We start from the raw sequence: 20,155 nt of genomic DNA on the forward strand, positions 1-20,155 counted from the left end.
AAATACCCCTTGTTTCTGAAAGTAAATGAAAGCTTCAACACAGATGTGGTACAGCTGTTAGATTCTAGTATTCTAACAACTGGCAGTCAGGTTAAGAACTCTCTAAGTCCATGCTAAATGAAAATGAAGGTATGCCCACAGAAGAGGGGCTTGATACGGAATCCAGTATCTTTAAAATAACTACAGCTGACTTAAACTACCTGTGTGAAACTTCCGTGACTCTTGCTCATCTGGCACCGATCTCTATTAGTAGCCTATACTAAAAGAATAGCAGCAGGCCAGTGTCCATAACACAAAATATAATTAATACTACAGTAACTGACATTCTTCTTAGTCATTTAAAATAGGCAAAAGATTGAATGTGCAGGAAAACCACATTTTCTTCAGCATTAAATGACCCCTCAATAACTCAGTGGGGTCTCTCTCCAACATCTATATATAGTTTACTATATAGCATATTAAATAAATGTGATGACCAGAAGCAGTTTTTACCTTAAAAGTTGATGGTTCAGCAACTTTTACCAACCATTATTAAGTTTAATGAAAAGTTGGTCATTTCCCACATATACTTTAAACACATCAATATACATGTTTGCACTAGTTTGAGAACAAGCAAAATTATCAATTTAATACACACACACATACATCAAGAAAACAAAGACTTTCAATTGAATATTCATTCATCTACCAAATGTTGCTATGTTCTACATAACCCAAATAGTGAATTAAGTCCAGCTTTTGAATTTAAACCCAGCACTGCCACTAACTACCCACATTTCCTTAGCACAATAGCATAGGAGAAAATTTACTAAAGCCTTATACAAAACTTGGGAAAAGAACAGCTGCAAAGTATGCTGTGGACATAAAATGGTAATGAAATGTGAATTATCCATACAGAGGAAACATGGCATCCAGAGTCAGATTTGTAGTCATCTATCAGACATACTCAAGGCTTTCTACCCTTAGATACTGGAGGGGGGAGGGGGTTAAGCTTCTGCTATCGAATTAAAATGCTTTCAATATTGGTATCATAAGGACTTTGACTTCTGCCACCAGGCTCATGGATGCAACAAGACAAAAGAATCTTCTTGACTTCTTCCACCCTCTGGACTAGGTGAACATAATTAACCCAAAAGTCATCCAAAAAATTGACAAATTGGTTCCTGACCCCTAACAATCAGCAGATCATCGCTCTGAGGAGGGTCAGGGGTCCCTTCACCTTGACTTTAGGCTCAAAGTGGCTTTACAACACAAAGGCTCCTCCAAATACACCCTGAAGGTGATGCCAAGCCATCACTGAACTTCTGATCAGACTCTGTCAACAGAGGTGTTAACATCCTGGAAAGAGTCCTGAGAGATAACCAGAAACTCAGCATCTCTGCAGAGGTCGACTTCTGGCTTTGGGACTAGAATAAATGATTGTGGAATTGAATGGTTGCCAATTTCTAGAACTGAGAGGATCTTGGAGCATGTCTTTTCTTTGGCTCTCATCTACAAAATGAAAAGACTGGATTAGATAATCACTGGGGTCCCTTCGAAATTCAAAATATCTGCTACGTTTAAGATCTTAATTCCTCTGTACTCATAAGGCCTTTTAAAATTAAACATTCTCTTAAATAAGTACAAAGAGTTCAAACGAAAGTTGCTCTGCCAACTGAATGAGCCCTCTCAAGTGGGAAGTGAAGTTCCCCATCTCTGGAGGCCCTTGTGTAGGAAGCGTATAACCACCGGTTGAAAATTTTGTAGAGAAGAACCCTGCTTCAGGTTATGTCCTGGAAGGCATGATCTCTGAGGTCCCTTTAAACTCTGAAATTCTATAATTCTGTAACTTGTAATTGCTAACTTATTTATTACATACTACAGCTGTTTGAATGAATACAATGTGCTTAGGAGTCCAAGAAAGTTATTCTAGAAATCACACTAGTTAGACTCAGCAAAGGAAGAGTACCACCCAAGTGCCATCCAGATTTGACTCAACAAGCATTTGTGAAGCACAGACTACTTTCCAGGAAAAGAGGGTCCTAGATTTACAGCTCACAAGGGCCTCAGAGTCCACCTCCCTCATTGGGCTAAGCAGGTGAGGATCTTGTCTCAGAAGCCTATGGTCAATCAGGAAAAGAAGGGAGTTACAGTTTTCCCCAGACTTTAACAAGTCGTTTGTTGAAGTCTCTCACTTCCTGTGAAATAGAGAGAAGCACTGTGGACTAGCTAATGTCATGGGTCAGTATATTTGTAAATGGCGAAATCCCAAAAAAGCAGTTGTCAAAGACTCAACCTGGAAGGGCATCTCTAGAGTAGAGAAGTGGGGGGTCTGCGGTTGTCCCAGAACTCCTGCTTCTCAGGCAGGCAGATAACACAACCCCAGGAGGGACAGCAAAGCCATTGGGTAACAGAATCAGGATCCACAAACATCTGATCAGAAGCCGGGGGCAAACCCATCCTCCATCCAACTGTCAAAGTGATCTTCTTAAGCACAGGTCTCATCTTGTTACCCCCCTCTCCTCATTCAATATACAGCAGGTCCCCAGGAATCCTCTGGTTAGCTCTGAAGGCCTGTCATGACCTGTCCAATGTTCCTACACCTCACTCCTTCGGACATACAGTGTCCCATCCAGGCCTCCTTGCCGCTTCTCACACCCCATCTCCCCACTCCAACCACGTTCATGAGACTGATGTCCCCCCCTCCAGAAACATTCTCCCTCTTCGCCACCTCCTGGCTTTCCTTCACATCTTGGCTCAAATTTCTTCTTTCTGCAGGAAGTCTTTCCTAGTCCTCCTTCATTCTGGAGCCTTTCCTCCGAGGTTATCTCCAACCCATCCTGGCTATATCTTGTTTGTACATGGTTGTTTGCTTATGATCTCCCCCATCAGACAGTAAGCTCTTTGAGATCAGGGATTATCTTTTGCTTTTTTCATCCCCAGTTATTAGCATGCCACACTTAAGTGATTAATAAGTGTTTGCTGACTGACTAAATGATGATGAAATTTACCAGAAATAAATGTAAAGTCTTATACTTGGATTAAAAAAAACCCCTCAAAAGTACAAAATGAGGAGGCATAGCTAGATAACAGTATGTCTGAAAAAGACCCTGGGGGCTTTTATCAGGCTTCAGATTATGAGTCAACAGTGTGAAATAGCACACAAAAAAACCCAGGCTAGTATGTCAGGTCTAGGACCAAGAAGAGGCAGAACTGAGATCCCCTTGCCTGGTCAGACTGTAGATGAGTGTAGTATTCATCTATGGGAATCCCATTTCAGAAAGAACACTGATCACCTGTAAAGGGCTCTGAATGGACACTGGTGTGGGGTTTGAGATCCTGCTGGGAAGACAGGCTGAAGGAACAACAGGCATGACACCCAAAGAAGAGGCTTCCTGGGGACAAGACAGCTGTCTTCAAGAGCCCTTAACTACCAGGGGGGCTAGATTTGGCAGAACCTAAAGTGACGGCTAAGAGCTTCACTGACACAAATTTTGGCTTCATGTAATACAAAACCTCTGGACAGTTAAAGGTAGCCACAGTGGAATGGATTGTCCTAGGAAGCCGAATCGAGATGATGCCTATCTGTTGTAGGGGGCATTCTTGATTCAGTTAAGTGCTGGGCTAGGGGGCCTCTGGGGTGGCTTCCAACACTAAGATTCTGTGATTCTATGATGAAGGGAAGAGAGAAAAACGGCCTTAAGAGAAATAACCAAGTGCTCCCAAAGTTCAAAGAAAAAAATGGTCCCAAGGAGATGGAGGTGGTATCTAGTAAAGCCACATGGAATAGAGAATATCTGGGAGAATATCTGAAGGATGGGTAGGATTTAAAATGACAGAGATGTGGGGGAAAGGTAATGCAAAAACAAATGTTTTATGCTTAGTTACAGACCATCTTTCTCACTCCCTCACCGCCATAGAGACTGGCTTTACTCTCACGGAGCAGAGATAATGGTGTAAGCACTTTAAGTCCCCCCCCCAACAACACAGTTTTCAAAACTATTCTCTCTCCTCTCATTCTCCATCCCAGAGTTCAGCAAAGGCAAAATACAATGATTTAGTACAGAAAAAGGAACAATCATAGCAAAAGACAATGAGTAATTTCTTGGAGGCAAAATGCCTAAAAGGTAAATAAGTAACATGTGCCAAGCAGAGAGTGCCCACCACCATCAGATTATAGATTTAGGGCTGAAAATGACAATCGACTCCAAGCCCCTCATTTTAAAAGAGAAGTAACTCAGGCCTGGAACAGGGCAATGACCTGGCTGGGAAGAACCTCGAAGCACTGTGTCCAACTTAATTTTACAGAGGAAACTGAAACCTGGGGAGACGAATTGGTTTGTCCAAGGCTACCCAATCAGGGTCAGAGATGGAACTTGAACCCAGATTCACTACTTCTGTGCGGCAGCATGGCATAGTGAAGGGAGAGCCTCAGAGCCAGGAAGATCTGGGTTCAAGTACCACCTCTGCCATACTGGCTGGGCAACCCTGGGTAAGTCACTTATACTCACAGGGCTCTGGGTTTCAGAGAAGGTGCCAACCTGCATGATGAAGGGAGCTTTCTCACCCAGGACTCCCTCCACTTGTGAAAGCCCAGGCCCCTATCCTTACACTGTGCAGCAAGCATCACCAAGCATGCTGACCTGATGCTAAGTGGCCCTCTCCTTCGGGTCACCAGCTGTGAAATAACATAGAGTATCACAGGGGCTTGTAATGACTGTAAAGTGCCCTGAAATATTCAAAAGGCACTGTTAAACTTATGACCTAGTCCTATCTGGGTAGTACTTCTTACAGTATCATTTACAGGCAAGAAGTTACACTTTCCTCTACCATATTCTTTTTCTCTGATGAGCTGGGGGAGTGGGAAGGGGGTTGGGAATGGGGGTGGAGGGTCTCCTCTCCAAATAAATTTTTCTAAATTTAGTCATTCCTCACAGGAGAAATGGGGAGCCATAGATGAGGAGAACGGAGTTTGATAAATGATCCTTAAATTCCCTTTAACAAGAATTACAAAGCTCGAAAATAAAATTGCCTTTAACTAAAAAAAACCCTCCAAATTTTATGAATTCTAAAATGTGGAGCATGTGTTTAGGCAAATTTAGGGAAAAGCTCAGAGAATAATAATAAGCATGCGCAACAGAGTTTTCTATAGGCACACAGGATATGTCCCTAATGATTAGATCACTGCACTGTTCAGGAAGCAGAGCGCCGTAAATCTGGTTACAAGCCCCCGTCAGCTTCTCTCCACACTAAGACACACACTCCAACTCTGTACTTCAAGAAGAAGGCAAATCAGAGATGCTCTAGTACAATCTTTGGTGAAATGTCCCTCCCTTCTCCACCCCTTTCCCCTCCTCTCCTCTGCTTTCTTTCTTAAAAAAATTTTTCTCTAGCAATATCCAAGCACTTAGCAATGTTACTTTGATGGTAGTAGTCTTTAGACACACCCTCCAAAAAAAGAGAGAGAGAAAGAGAGAGGGAGAGAGAGAGATGAATATAGTTATAGTGCTGGATACCTAAAAACTGTAACTGTCTAATATAATTATTAACTTAAACATAAGCCAAAAAAAATGCAAAACACAACTCTTACATATGAGTAACTTGCCCATATTTACACTCCAGAGCACTAGGCGTCTCATGAAAAGCTCACTTTTTAGGCTATACCACATATTATCATACACATGCCTTGAAAGGTACAGTAAAGGTCAAAGTCTCTTGGATTCTGCATTTCTGGAAATGCATATTTAAAACATGAATCCTTAATGCTACACAAGTTGAGGCTTTCCAAACCAGCATCTACCCCTATGGCAATGGATTTAAGTACATACACAGCAAAATGTTAAGTATTCAATTTATACTAATTTCCCTTAAATATATGTACATGTAGCACATGCAGAAAATAAATAGCGAGTGGAACAGTGCTGGGCTGGGGGTTCTGTGAACTTGATACAAGGAGAATGGGAGCTACTGCAGTTCCCTCTACTGACATCGTAAAGTTGCCACATTTTCCGGGCTCTCTTTTGAATTAATGTGACATCTGTTCCAAGTACAGCATGCTAACATTTTACTAAAAGATATTTTCATCCACATTTGTATCTGGCTTGCTTCTGAGCTGAACTCCTATTTTATTTCACTGGTCATCATTTCTTTATACTAGGTTGTCAATTTGGCATTCCTAATCTCCCCTGAGCACCAAGGCCCACTCAAAAAAAGATCCAGCAACAATAATTACAATATGTTTTGCATATAGATTAAATAAAAGAAATAAACAGCACAATGGTTTTCATGGGCTCCTTAGTTTCAAGTCCTGATAAGTTAAAGGCATCAGTCCCTTCCACGAAAAGAAAACTACAAGGTGTTGGGAGGATGGGAAGAGGAGTCGGGGGTCGGGGGTTGGGGGATGCACATAACTGGACACTAACAGCATAATTCAAGGTGCAAAGTTTGATCTTCACGGAATAAGAAAGATTCCAGTGATTCAGAATGACCAAGCTCTAGAGGTGAGCAAACACTGGATTTGAGGACATTCTCAGAATTGCTGCAGCACACAAGCTAACTACCACCACCTCCATTTAACATGCGTGCTACGTCACGTCACGCCGGGTGAAGACGCTTACCAAGCTATCCTGCGCTCTATTCCTGAAGGGGGAGAGAATGGGACTGCTTCCTCCCTGGGTCGGACCCCAGAGAAAACAGTAAGGGTGTCTCCTTTAGGCTAAGGCCTGCCCAGGCCTCCTCCCCCTACCCTCTTTTTTCCTCCCCTTCCACAGAAATGGGCTTCTTTAAAATACAGAAAGCCCAAAAGGCTCCCAGCAACTTAAAGCCTTGAACCTTGTAGCAGCTGTCCTCCTGCTGTCACCAGAGCTGCCTACTATGTCTTCTCCACTGTGTTTAAAGGCAGGCTAAAGAGTCTTACAACAGTGATTCCCAACTTAATTTGGCCAAAGAACACTGCGGGGCCTGAAAGATACTGACAGAACCAGTAAGCACTGGCTAGTGGTTTAACAGCCAAGAATACCTCTGGCGTAAAGTCATGGTGGAGAAATAAATGTTGGAGCAAAACAGAAGAAATGAACCCCCCCAAAAGCCCCTGCTGCATCCATAATGTTTTATTTAATATTTTAAAGGGTAAATACTGCAACAGTCAGTGCTATCTTAGAGAAGCCCAGACGGCCCAAGTAAACACAAGGCAGAATTCAACAGTGCAAACACGAATGAGCATGACGCATAAAAAAGACAAAGCAAACAATCCCTGCCCTCAAAGGGCTTCCCTTCGGTTGTCTAAACCATGAACGGAGAAGTAAACCTGAGGTCCCTTAAGGAGGAAGAAGGGAGGAGGAAAAGTTTCAAGGGGGTGTGGCCCACAAGGATGCAAGAGGCCAAAGGAGGGCCCATCCAGGACCATGTGGGACAGGAGACAGAATGGAGAGCTCTCCTAACAGCTCTTAAGCCACCCTGTTAAAGTTGGAGCAAAGCCTCTGAAACAGAATGATGTGAAATAAATCTTCAAAGGTCAACTGGCTCCAGACTGATTAGTCTGCCAGGCCAGGTTGAGGAGTCTTGTATTTTATCCTTGGGGCAACAGGGAGTCCCTGGAAGGTTGAGTGGGAGAGTAGCAGAGTCGGACCAATTCCTTAAGAAGGCTGCTTGGGCAGGTGGGCATAGAAGGAAGCAAGCAAAGGCTGTCTGGAGATGGTACTGACACTGACCCAGGAACCCTCCACTGGTTATCTTTGTACCTCAGTTTCTCCACTCACGACACTACACCAGAGAGTTCCTAACTCAGGAGGGAGGATAACAAAATTTTGCCTTGATGTTTTAAATCCTTGGAATGAAATGAGTCAAAACTTTTTCTATATACTAAAGTCTGAAATGGAGAGGAGATGAGGGGGGGAAAGGACTGCTCATGACCCTTGGATCTACTCCTGCCACGCAGAGCCACCCTGGCTGCAGAAGCTTCCCAAAGTCCTAAAATGATGGAGAACTCCACAGTAGCCACCACAGGATCATGTACCCATGGTGCGGAAAAGAGCCCCTACACAGAGAAAGTAACTGAGCCTCTCTAACTCAGTTTCCCTCCTCTATAGGTTACCTACCACACATGACTATGAAAAAAAGCACTCTGTACCCTGTAAAATCCTGCAGAAATTTGAGATCTCATTAATTTAGTAAATATGGGACCAGAAGTGAGTCACAAGACTTTTTGGGGTCCTCACATTAATGAAAGGTAGGTACATTCTAAAGACCAGAAAGCTCACCTCAGCCACAAATTCCCTCCCAGGCATAATCCAGAAAGAATCCCTATTCTGGACCTGAAGAGCTTGAGCTCTGCCTTTCTTTGTCAAATAATGCCAAATACTCTACTATCATCCAAGTATTTAACTGATGAGATGAGATGATCTGAAAAGTGGCTATACTACTAGCCCACCTGGAGGGCAAAAACTCAAAAAGTGAGTCCTACTCCCTGGAAAAGTGATGTTCAGGACAGAGGAAGCAACATTGGCTAAGAGTGTATTAAGTCCAAATACTGTAAGGATTTTTTTTTTGGTTTCCAAAAGCAAATTTATTTTTCTAAATGTTTAAAAAATACTTTAAAATGTCATTAGTCAATGCATAACAGGTACATATGTACAAAATCTACCATCATAACAAAGAAAAAATTATTTGTAACCCCATTCTACATTCATTACTTAACACATTAGGAGGCTGAATGCTAATGAAGCATTAGGATTTAATTCTGAAATCACATACCCCAACTTATAAAGTTTAAAAATAAAGAACAGATCGAGTCATACCCACACCCAAAAAATTCCAAACAGGTAACCATAGTGGAGCAGCCTGTACAATATTGTTAACAGACAGGAGAAAAAAAATCTAGCAGAAAGGAGTACACAACACTAAACCTTTGCTTACAAGACTTAGTTTGTCTGGACTTTTAACCTTCAAGCATAATCACCAGCCTTTCCTGATGCTCTAACCACACAAGAGGCAGCTATTGAAATCAAGGCACCTAATTAACCCCCAAATATTTGTAAATCAGATTGTCTAGTTGAACAAGGAACTGGGGGGTTCACAGCTATTTGGAAGTTTCAAAAACAGTAAAATTTCTAACTTCTATTGCACCATTTATCCTCTAACAACCAAGTCTGATGGGGGAAATTATCATGTTTTTAGTATCAAAGGTGATTTCCAGGAACTGAAAAACTTTTTAGCAATTTAACTTGAAATGTTTCAGCCTGAGTATCACCATAGAGAACACTGGAGACTAATCACACATATACTAAGAATGGTTAACAAATAACATTAACTACAAAGAAAAAAAATACTGTTCCCAATTTTCCAAACATTAAAAACTCAGCATATATATACATATATATAAACACACATATATATATATATATATATATGATTTGTTCAAGGACACATAATTATTTGTGTGACCAGCAGAATTCAAAAATTGAGTTAAAACACATATAGAAGTCTTTTTAAAAAAAATACGTCTTGAAATTAATTACTCTGGTTCCTATAGCAACCTAACACAATCCTATGATACTTTGAATGGGGCCTATTTTAAATGGGCCATCTCCATATATAAGTAATCTTTTCTGAAAAGCCACTGGGGGAAGAACATTAATTCTGAATCTATCATTTCTTCAAATTTCAAATTAATATAAAATGTATAGTATGTTTTCATCTAGACTTGATTCAACCTATCCCTTTGCCTCCCTCCCCCAGACTTTTTGTAGCAACTTCATCAACGTACACCCGACCTTGAGGATTTCTGTAGGAATCCAGAAAGTCTATGCTTGAACTTAGAACTGTACAGTTCTAACCCATATATGACTAGCCCAAATTCTTCCCTCTTCCCATGTGCCTATCACTCTTATCAACACAGGTGCTAGTGGATGAAAAATATGAGGAGGTATAAGCTATAGAAGTTGCTGTATCACACTCTTCTTGCACTGGTCACAGTTGAAACCTGATTTTTTTTTATCTTTCTAGAAAATGACATTTGTTTTTTATTTTTTTTTAAAAACCTAACTCTCTGAGTTTCATCTCTTTTTATTATTGGGCTGAAAAAAGATAACTATAGAATTAATCACGGGATGGCAGAGATCAGCCCAGATACAATAAACTTTCAACACCTCCAAAGGAGCTGTTTAATGTCTAACGTGAGCACATTAAGACTATTCTAACCTGCATTATTTATGGAAGAAAAGGTTCCTGGTATTACCGTAGGTTTATTGTGTAAATAAGTATTCAAATAATTGCTACTAAAGGCACAGTTTTGCTCTCAAATTCACACAGTAGCTCTTAGCTCCAATATTCTGTGAACTCCACACAAGAAGCAGAAAATGTAAGATTAGAGCAGATATGAACCAAAAAGACAGGAAAGATCTCCGGATTGGTTCCTTGCACAAATGACTAAGCATAGACAAAAGCCTCAGTTTCCTCATGTGTAAATGGTAGGGAGGGACTAGATGACTCTAACTGGGCTCCCTTCCAGATAAAACAAAAGTATTCATCCAGGACTACACCAGTCACACAAATAAGATTCAGGTATGAAGAGCCTAAAAGAAATTAGAGGATGCCTAAAACAAAACATGGGAAAAATAAGAAACAAGGACTATCTAAAACCCTGGGCACAGGACTCTGCTTCTCCCCATTAGTTATGATGCATCATAAATTTTTAGCTCTGAGGAGTCCAACCCCCCACATTTGAACAGATGAGGAAACTGAGTCCAGGGTAAGTAATCTGCCCAAGGGGTCATATAGCAATTAAGTGTGGCAGGATTTGAACCAATGCCTGTTACACTAGGAAGATGGGAAAGGGTTAGCAATTTTTTTTTAATTTTGGAAGGCAGAATTTTGCCAAGATCATATTATACATCATAGATATATATGCTTTTTTATAATAAATTTTACATACTTCAAAGATGAATATATCTCCATATAAAGAATAGGAAAATAAGATTATGAACCTCTTTTGTGACTTGGTTTTTAAATGTATATTAAGTTTAACAGGTCCGGCTGGTCTGTGTCCCCTTCTGAACGTCTACTCTCTTCTGTAAATTGTCAGTTTCACTGATGCTCTTTTCTCTTTCCAAATTCTTACTTTTCCATCATGATCACCTCCCCTATAAATCATGGCCATCCATCTCTCCCCATCCCCTTGTACCAAACAAGTGTTATCAAGCCAAACAGATTCACACACTGGTCCAGTCTAAACCTTCTTAACTCCTCAGAGTAACCAAAGGCAAAGTATTCACCGCCTGGAAGTCAGGAAAGCTGGGCTCTGGGCCTGGCCCCTCTGCTGCTAATCCCTGAAGAATCTCAAAGAACACACCTCTCTGGATCTCTGTTCCTCATCTGTAAAATCATCATGAAGTTGGACTTTATTATAGTCAGGGTGCTTTTACCTCTAGGATTTTGTGACTAAAAAAAACCCACTTTGGGACTATAACAGGATTTTATTCCCAAGATCTTGATTTTATCACTTGGGCTTCTGATGATGAATAACAATCAAACGTGAATGTGTAAAACTTTACTGATACACACAAAATGCTTTGCATATTCTATCAGATCACAGAGTCAGAGGCTTGGAGCTAGAAGGGCCTTGAGAGGCCATTTACTCCAAACCCCACCTTTTATAGACACGTAATCCTAAACAGAGTCCCACAAAGCTAAGGTGACTTACTCAGGCAGTAAGAGAGGGAGGCAACATTTGAACCCAGGTCCTGACTCCAAGGTCTGTGTACAGATTTCACACTTAAAGTGTTGTTTTTAATGAGGCAGAAAAGCTAGCTACTTCAAAGTTACCCAAACTTAAAATTTAGAAATGTAAATACAAACAAGAAATTGAAGAAACCAAGCAGCCTCCACCCCCATGGCTGCCAGTCAGACCAAACTTCTGGGTTCTAGATTTCCATTACTGCAAATAACATTTTAATCGCTTTAAACAATATGTATTTGCATCTACTACCACAAGTGTTCATGATCATAATGACAATTACAGAAGAAACATGCCCTGCACACTTGAATCTTGGCAGGCCAAAGGCATATTTTAGTTCACCTTTAACTACCGAGCGGTAATGCTATCACTCTAAAGGAGGAAGCAGCCAGGTATAGGACATTCTCACCATCAATATTGCAATGCAAGTGATAAGGAACCCCTGATTCTTCAACCCTAGAAACATTTAATAAGCACCTAAGGCCAGAACTCCAAGGTTACTTAACGTAAAGTCTGGAGAGCCTTAAGGCCCCCCAAAACTCATCATCATCACTGTTAAAGAAGCTGGTAAAAATCGAGCTAATCTGAGACTCAAGGAAATGTCATTTTTAAATATTCATTGTGAAGTTTAATTGTTTAACGTATAAAACAATAACAATCAAAATTCACTCAGCTGAAAGTGATTGCTGCTTTTCAAAGAATCTCAGGCTTTGCCCCAATTTTCATTAAATGGACTCTACAATGTGAGAAGAGTAGCATAAGCAGTTCGAAGTAACTACAAATCCCAGCATGCAGTGCTCTCATCAGATGACAAATAAAAGACTGCACTGCATCCTGGGACTTGTAGTACACAGGCCACAGCATCCTACTAGAAGTTCAACAAAGTCTGGACCATCTTTCAAGGCTTGACAAGATCTAGTCAGAAGGGACTACTCTGTTCCCTCTTCTGGAGCATGGTAGAGATTACCACAATCTGTAAAACTCGATATCTGGATCAGTGTATTTTCACATACAAAATAGTACCGAGACAGGCATATGGAATAATGTACCAAGTAAAAAGACCAGAAAATGCTATAAGTTTTGGTTTTTTTCCCCTGCAAGGTCCAAAATACAACAGCTTCTAATTTGGCCGACTTGAAAATATACTTTGAAAGAAATATTGTGTGCTGGGTTTCCTATCAGAACTGACTTTTGGGGATCATCCCTTAAAAGATACATAAATCACATGATTACCATACCCACACCCCATAATGAGCCTGGTGAATAGAGCCTGGCTTCAGATGCAGAAAAGCCTGAGGCCATGCCCTCCATCCCCACCCCCCATATAACCTCTCAGTGCCCTCCAGCAGCCCAGACTGAGGGAGTCCCCAATTAATCAATCATGGAACACTTATTAAGCTGTCATTATCCTGTGCCAGGCCTTAGGACAGTTGCTGAGGGTACAAAGACAAGAAAGAAACAATCCTCCTCAGAGAGCTCACATTCTATGGAGAGAAATGTGTGCTCATCTAAGTACATACAAAATAAACACCAGGTAATTTCCACAAACAGCATTCCTGACCCCAGTGACAGCACAGGTCCTACCCCAACCCTATCCCCAACAACAAAACCAAAATGCTACACACAGTCAGGGTCAACACACACAACTATTTTGAAGCTAAGTAAAACTTTATGCAGGGGGCCCCATACAGCTTTCACATGCAGCAGCACCTCCACAAACAGGGAACAGAATTAATTAAGCTCATGAATTTTTTAAAAGAAAAAGGTAAGCTAGTCTATAGATATGATACAATTCAACCCCAGTCACCCAAAGCCCCCGGGCCTCCATATCCCCATACAAGTGACTACAACTGGCTACTGAAGGGTCCAAAGCTTCATCGACATAACCAAACCTCTGTTTATAAGGCCTAAGACAGTGGTTGCTATGGTTACCATCCCCCAGTTTATCTGGAGATTATTATGATTATTTCTAAGTTTGGGTTTTAAAAAACAGTTGCTGGTTCTGGTATTTAACTGACTGAACAGATCAACTACTGCTTAGTTTCTAAGTAGGATGCTTCAGAGATGCACATAGTTAACAATACTTGGATCTGCAGTAGAGAAAAAAAATCAATTCTTTTCTGCCGCTCCTTCTCCTCAAGTACTGACAGTTTGTATTCTCAATGCAGCCAAAACAATAAAACAAAACCCATCTTTCTGGCTCCTGCGTTTAAGTGATTCCCACCCCCCCCCCAAGCCCACAAACAGTTACAAAACAAAGCCTAGATCACCAACCTGTTAGGCCCCAATCCCTTCCTCTCTCCATAAAGCAGTTTCCTCTTAGAAGGATTCTGCAACAGAAATACCTTCCATAACAAGTTTCGAGTCAGAGGCCTGGCATAGTTTTCAGAGGGCTAACTAGTCAGTTTTTAAAAGTAAATTTCCAAAGTCTAAAGGGTGGGGAAGAATGAGGTTACATTCACATCCCAACTCGGGACTGCAGGGTACAGACATAAAGACAATGGATCGGTGCGTTAACAGCTCACAGTTATAACATCTGGATCACCATCCATTCTTTAAGATTATTGGGCTGATGAAACAGTAATTTAGAAATTAGTCTAAAAATTATAGGTCAACATTCCTACACGGAGAACTACTAACTAAGAGCTCCAGATAGACATCGGAAGAATAGGAAAGCTTTACAAAATATTACTACAGAAAAATATACAAAGCAAAACCAAAAAAGCTATTTTGAGAAATAATTGTTTTATAATAAACTTTGTGTGGTATTAACACATTCTCTCTATGAATTCTCAAAGCAGGAAAAAGAAAAAGGCCCTGACCTCTGCTAAAGTTGATGTCGACAAAATCCATTTTGGGGTTCTAAAGAAAACCTAGGACTACGTAAGTATTCATATAACAAAAGTTCCTGAAGAGGCAACACAACTCTCTAAAAACTAACCTGTAGATTCAACTACATAAAGGAAACCAAACCAAACTGTACTTAAGATAGAAAAGAGTCCTATCCAAAGATTCTAGGCTTGAAATTTCATTTGCTTCTACTTTCCCCCCTCGAATAATGATTAAATGAAAACGTCTACAGGACAATATGATACTGAAGGTAAAACAGACTATAACTTTAGCCATTCTTTCAAAATGACCATGATACAGGCAAGTGAATATTGCTCTCGGAAATTTAATTTTGTTCTCCTCCTTTAAACAGAACTTTTCCTCCACCTGGCAAAGTTTCCCAATATGAAGAACATGACTTTTACATAGTCTCACGTATATTGATACATAATTACTTTTATTTTCAAAAAGTCTTTAAACTTAGTCACTTTGGCCCACAGAGAAAACCACAAAGTTCAAAGCTATCAACTTTAAACTCTAAGTTACTTCCCTACAAAAATATTTGAAGGGGGGGAAAAAAAGTAAAGGTTTCTCTCCCTTGATTCAGACAGGTATTTATTTCTTGCTTTCTTCCAAAAGAAGGAAAAAACAACCACAAAAAAGTCCCACAGACATATCAGACACACAATTTATTTTGGTCTTTAAAACAGGCTTGAGAGTTTCTGTCACAGAGTTTTTTGAAAAGTTCTGGGCAAATCAAAACTCAAGGTGACATTGAAAATGCATTTACAAGCCTGTGATGACACCTGCTAGTGTGCACATTAGAATAGAAAGAATGTGGGAGCAGCAGAGAGATGCTCAAGCCCCCCTCTATTCCAAGGGTACAACGACAGGGGAGACCAACTGTCCAAAGCCAGCGGACCTACAGTAACAGCAAGAGTCAGCCCTCCCATTGACGCAGACAGCAGCCTAAGGTTTAGAAAGCATTTTCTGCCACAACAAACAACCGAGCATTCACGTGTTCTCATATTTCTTTTTAGAGGGGAAAAAAAGAAAAAGCAAATTTTAATAAGTGGAAAAGATTTCACAGTCAAACTCCCAAAAGAAAGTGATAAGCATTTTTGAACTAGAAAAACATATTGAGAGCTTTCCTTAAACAAGTATCTTAAAACACAACAACATCACAGCTTAGTCCCTGAAACTTTCCCTACCCATCCAGGACCCTATTCTCTCTTGCATTCATTCTTTTCCAAACCAGTAGCAACCCAGTTCCAGCTTTCTCTTCCAAAGACACAATCAACAGACCACATGGCAGTTTGTCACCAAGTATGACAGCTATAAAGTACATGTGTCCCAGAAGTCTTAGTCCAGTTTCAAGCTTCAAGAATTGTCTATCTAGGAATTTAGCCCAGGTAACTTCCAAAAACTTCACGAACCTTTTAAGTTTTTAAAAAGTTTTCTGTAGGACCTCACAAGCAATGGCATCAAACTTCCAGAGATATGAATTCCCCTTCAACATGGGGAGTTTCAGAAGACCACATGCTCTGAACACTAGGAAGCTGTTCCAGTGGCCCTTTTCTTTTGTAGCCCACTTATGTCCATATGCCACACTCTGTGAACATCTGCAATGACTTAGCCCCACCGGTACAGCCTGAATTAAGGTTTAAGAATTACGCAGCCTTTGGAGGCCAATATAAAAGAGGTGAACTGGACCTGTATTAACTAGCCCCTTCATGTCTATCGATTATGTTCTTTTTCCAATTTGGAGAACCACCCCACCCAAAAAGAAACTGAAATGTATACCATACACTACAATTACCAATTCCAAACTACAGTGCCCCGAAGTCTGTTACTGGAATATTGAGAAATAAGCAGTACCAGGCCTGAAACTCCAATCATCAATCACAAATGTTGCTACGAGGAAATGATGGATCCCAGGGATCTTGTCAAAGTTTAACGATCCCGAAGTGAACTATTTCTTTGCATGCTCTCTGAACAACTGTGCCACGCAGGCTCAGCACCCCAACTCGATCCTCAAGAACAGAAACAATGCAATGTGCACATGTGGAAAAGCAGCCCGCCTTCCAAGAGCCATCCCTCCACAAAAGAGCGTCCGGGCTTCCATTCCAACACAGCCTCGTCTCACTCAGAAACGGAATCTTAAATGGACTTACTGAAGGCACTCCTGGAACTCTGAGCTGAATGTTAACCTGTCACTCCTTTGGTCCGGATGCCGAAAACGAGTGGTAAGCCCAAGCTCAAAATTCAGCCGAGGAATGGCCTTCTGTCGCTGCAGCACCTCCTACTGGGCAGAACTGAGAGCTGTCCACACAAGGCGAGTGGGCATCTATCTCCCAGGCAGTTACCCACATGGATGATCAAAGGATGGCAGCAGTGAGGAAAATGTAGTAAGTGGAAAAAATAGGACCACTTCACCACTGAGGCTTTCGTAGGCCCAAGTAGATATCTGTTCTCAAAAGTCCTTTACCTCCAGGTCCATGAAATCTGAAAAAGAAGGCAATCTTGACTGAGTTGTGAGTACAACGTGCTTAGCCTGCACATAACTTTTAAAAACTCTTTTAAAACTCAAACATCTTCAGCAAGACTCAACCAGAAGAGATTTTATTGTGAGAGGGCCCCATTGGGTAGTACCACTCAAACTACAAACATCACTATGTTCATAAGAAAGAAAACAAAGTCTTAAGCTAAAATGTTCCCAGTGAATTTGCTCACCGTGCTAGTTAATATTTTGTTATCTTTAAACTATCAGAAAGGTCTTTAAGCACAGTTTTAAACCTAATGTAGTCCTCAGGACAGAAATTTCATTGATAAACATGAGTTCAAGGGCACACCAACTCCTCCTCCTTCACAAAACATGCCCAGGGTTTAAAGATGCTTTCTTGGGACTTTAAATGGTCATTAACAAATCAGTCTTAGGCCCACAATGAAGATTTCCCATAAAGGAGAGCAACTAAGGAGGAATATCGGATTTTAAAAATAAATTATAGCATTTTCAACAAATACGTAGTAACGGTTCCCTACAACTCTGTGAACCAAACTGTAAAACTTAAAAGAAAAAAAAAATCCTGGGCTTCTCTTCAAAAAACAAGTGAAGCTGACCCATTTATTTTCACTGTCCAAACTGAGCCGATCCCAGATTTAAGATAAAGGTGCAAATGCTGAAAAGTGTCCTTCAATGTCTTCAAAGTCCCCAATTTCAGTCATCTTATTTTACGCGACAAGGATTCTATCTTCTTCATAAAAACAAAGCAACAAGAAGAATGTCCCACCTTGTTACCCTCTGACACCTCTGTACCGTGCACCTAGGTAAGTTCTCCCTACAGGGCAAAAAAACAAAACAAAACCGGAATTCCATTAGTTACAATTAATCTTATCCTAGAATTGGGCTCTACATGACTCAGATAACATTCCTGGACCCTGCCCATCTAAGTTCCCCCAGTTCAGGCATCCATAGGGCCAGCAACCCCTCTTGGAGGAGGAGGGAGGAGAGAAGCTAAACCCCACCAAAAGGCAGCCCCAAGTTCAGTGTCAAGGCCGGTGCCGAGGCCCACGCGAGCTCCCAGAGCACCCCCAGCCCCGGGATTCCCGAGCACCAGAAGCCGAGGGGCTGTGCAGGAGGAGCCCCACTAGTTGGGGACCCAAACAAAGAATATTTCAACATCTGACCAGGATGTGATGACACGGATTCACCCAAGAAAACAAACCCTCCCTCCCCTCGGCCGTCCGCCCGCCTGCGTGCCCCTCAATCTCTACAACTAACTCCTTAGGACCCCTCGGGCTCCCGGCCTCCCCGCCGCATCCCCGGCGTAGGGGGGCGGGGGCTCTCCATCCGGCTCCCCCTCCCCAGCCCCCCGAGGGCCACCTCGGCCCGGCCCGGCGGGCAGCATAAAGAGCGAGCCCGGGGATGGCGAGGGAGAAGTGCTGCCAAGTGCGGGCGCCGCGGGGCGAGAGCAGCCCGAGTCCCGCACGCCGAGCCCAGCCGGCCCCTCCCCCGCGCCCTCCCCCGCCCCCCCGGCGGCGGGGCGGGGGGCGCGGGAGTCCTTGCGGTCCGCGCGCGGGTGCGTGCGTGCGTGCGCGGGGCTGCGGGGAGGCCGGCCCCGGGTGAGGGGTGCAGGCTCACTCTTCAGAATAACAAGTTGCCCAAGAAGAATAAGGAGCGGAATTTCCCCAGCGCCGCGGCCCCGGCCCCCAAAGACAAATGCACCAACACACTCGCTCACACTCACTCACACGCGCGCACACTCACACTCGCACACTCACACACACGCGAGCCCGACGGCGTCAGCAGCCGCAGCTTTTTTTTTTTTTTGAACCAGATCTCTCGGCCGCCAAACAAGATGGTTTTCCAAAAAAAAAAAAAAAAAATGGTCCCCATCCTCCTCCTCCTCCTCCAAACTTCCCCCCTCCAATCGAGGGAGGGAGAATGGGAGAGAAAAGGAAACAATCATCAGCCTGGGGGAAACCAAAGAGCAGAGAATGAAGCTCCCCGGCACCCCCGCCCCCCCAGGACAACGTGACCCCCCCGCCGGGCCCCTCCCCCCGCGCAGGGGGGGCCAGCCCCCCTCCCTCCGCGGCCCTGCCCGCAGCTCCCCCGCTCCCCAGGCTGCTCATAAACTTACTTCCAATTCATCCTGGGGGGGAGGGGAGGGGAGTGGGGCTGGGGAAATAGACAAGATTTTTCCATTGTCTTTGGGGGGGGCGGTGGAGGAGAGGAAGGACACCGAGAGGGGCGCCCCCCCCCGGGGAAGTTCTTCCTGAAATCCCAAGTTGACTCCAGAGGCCCTGACAAGAGCCCCCCACCTCCTCTCCTCCCTCCCTGCTCCATCCCCTCCCCTCCCCCTCACCACCCCAACAAACTCCCAGCAAGCAGCCCCTGCATCTCCCTGAGACGAACACCAGAGACAAGACAGAGAGACAGAGACAGAGACAGAGAGGAGAGGAGAGGAGGGAGGGAGGAGAAACAGCTACTCCAGGAAAAAAAAAAAAAAAAAAAGAACAGAGCAGAGAGTGAGAAGAAGAAGAAGAGAGAGAGAATGGAAAAGCTGGGATACTGCACCCTCCTGCTGCTGGCTGGCTGTCCCCCTGGCAGCTGGAGGCAGGAACTCTGAGCAGGAGAAGCAGCAGGAGGAGGAGGAGGAGGAGGAGGAGGAGGAGGGGACTCTTCTTCATGGGGAGAGAGGGAGGGAGGGAGGGAAGCAAGGAAGGAGGGAGGGAAGGAAGGCGCTGGAGCTGCTGCTGCTGCTGCTGCTTCTGGAGCTGCTGCTGCTCGAGCTGCTGGAGCTGCTGCTGCTGCTGCTGCTTCTCTGGGCCTCTCACTTTTTGAATATACTCGAGTGTGTTAAGATGGGAGGCTGCCCCCCCTCCCTCCTCCTCTCTTCTCCCTCACTCTCACTCCCTCACTCACTCCCTCACTCCTCTCTCTGGGCTGTTTCTTTCCTCCGCTTCCCCAGGCAGGGGGGTGGGGAGGAGGGGGCCGCGGGGGGAGGGACGGGAGCCTCCTCCTCCTCCTCCTCCCCCTCCTCTTCCTCCTCCTCCTCCTCCTCCTCCTCCTCCTCCTTCTGGAGACTCACTCTCACAGAGGCCCGGGGCCGAAGT

General features: G+C 43.2%; 1 protein-coding gene across 8 annotated transcripts in view; it reads right to left on the reverse strand.

The window, feature by feature from the left end:
- Positions 1-19,687, reverse strand: part of PHF21A (PHD finger protein 21A) — a 211,182-nt gene extending 191,495 nt beyond the window's left edge. For 7 of the 8 annotated variants that reach the window (XM_036764205.1, XM_036764211.1, XM_036764207.1 and 4 more), the window contains exons 1-3: positions 19,617-19,687; positions 17,830-17,877; positions 16,714-17,044 (exon numbers count right to left, since the gene is read on the reverse strand). The gene's annotated coding sequence lies outside the window, so the exon portion shown is untranslated. Of the gene's footprint in view, positions 1-16,713; positions 17,045-17,829; positions 17,898-19,616 lie in introns of those variants that run through there. The other variant, XM_036764204.1, reaches the window with a different exon arrangement.
- Between the last annotated feature and the right edge of the window lie 468 nt (positions 19,688-20,155).

This window comes from Trichosurus vulpecula, chromosome 6, assembly GCF_011100635.1.
Source record: "Trichosurus vulpecula isolate mTriVul1 chromosome 6, mTriVul1.pri, whole genome shotgun sequence".
Lineage (NCBI taxonomy): Eukaryota > Metazoa > Chordata > Mammalia > Diprotodontia > Phalangeridae > Trichosurus > Trichosurus vulpecula.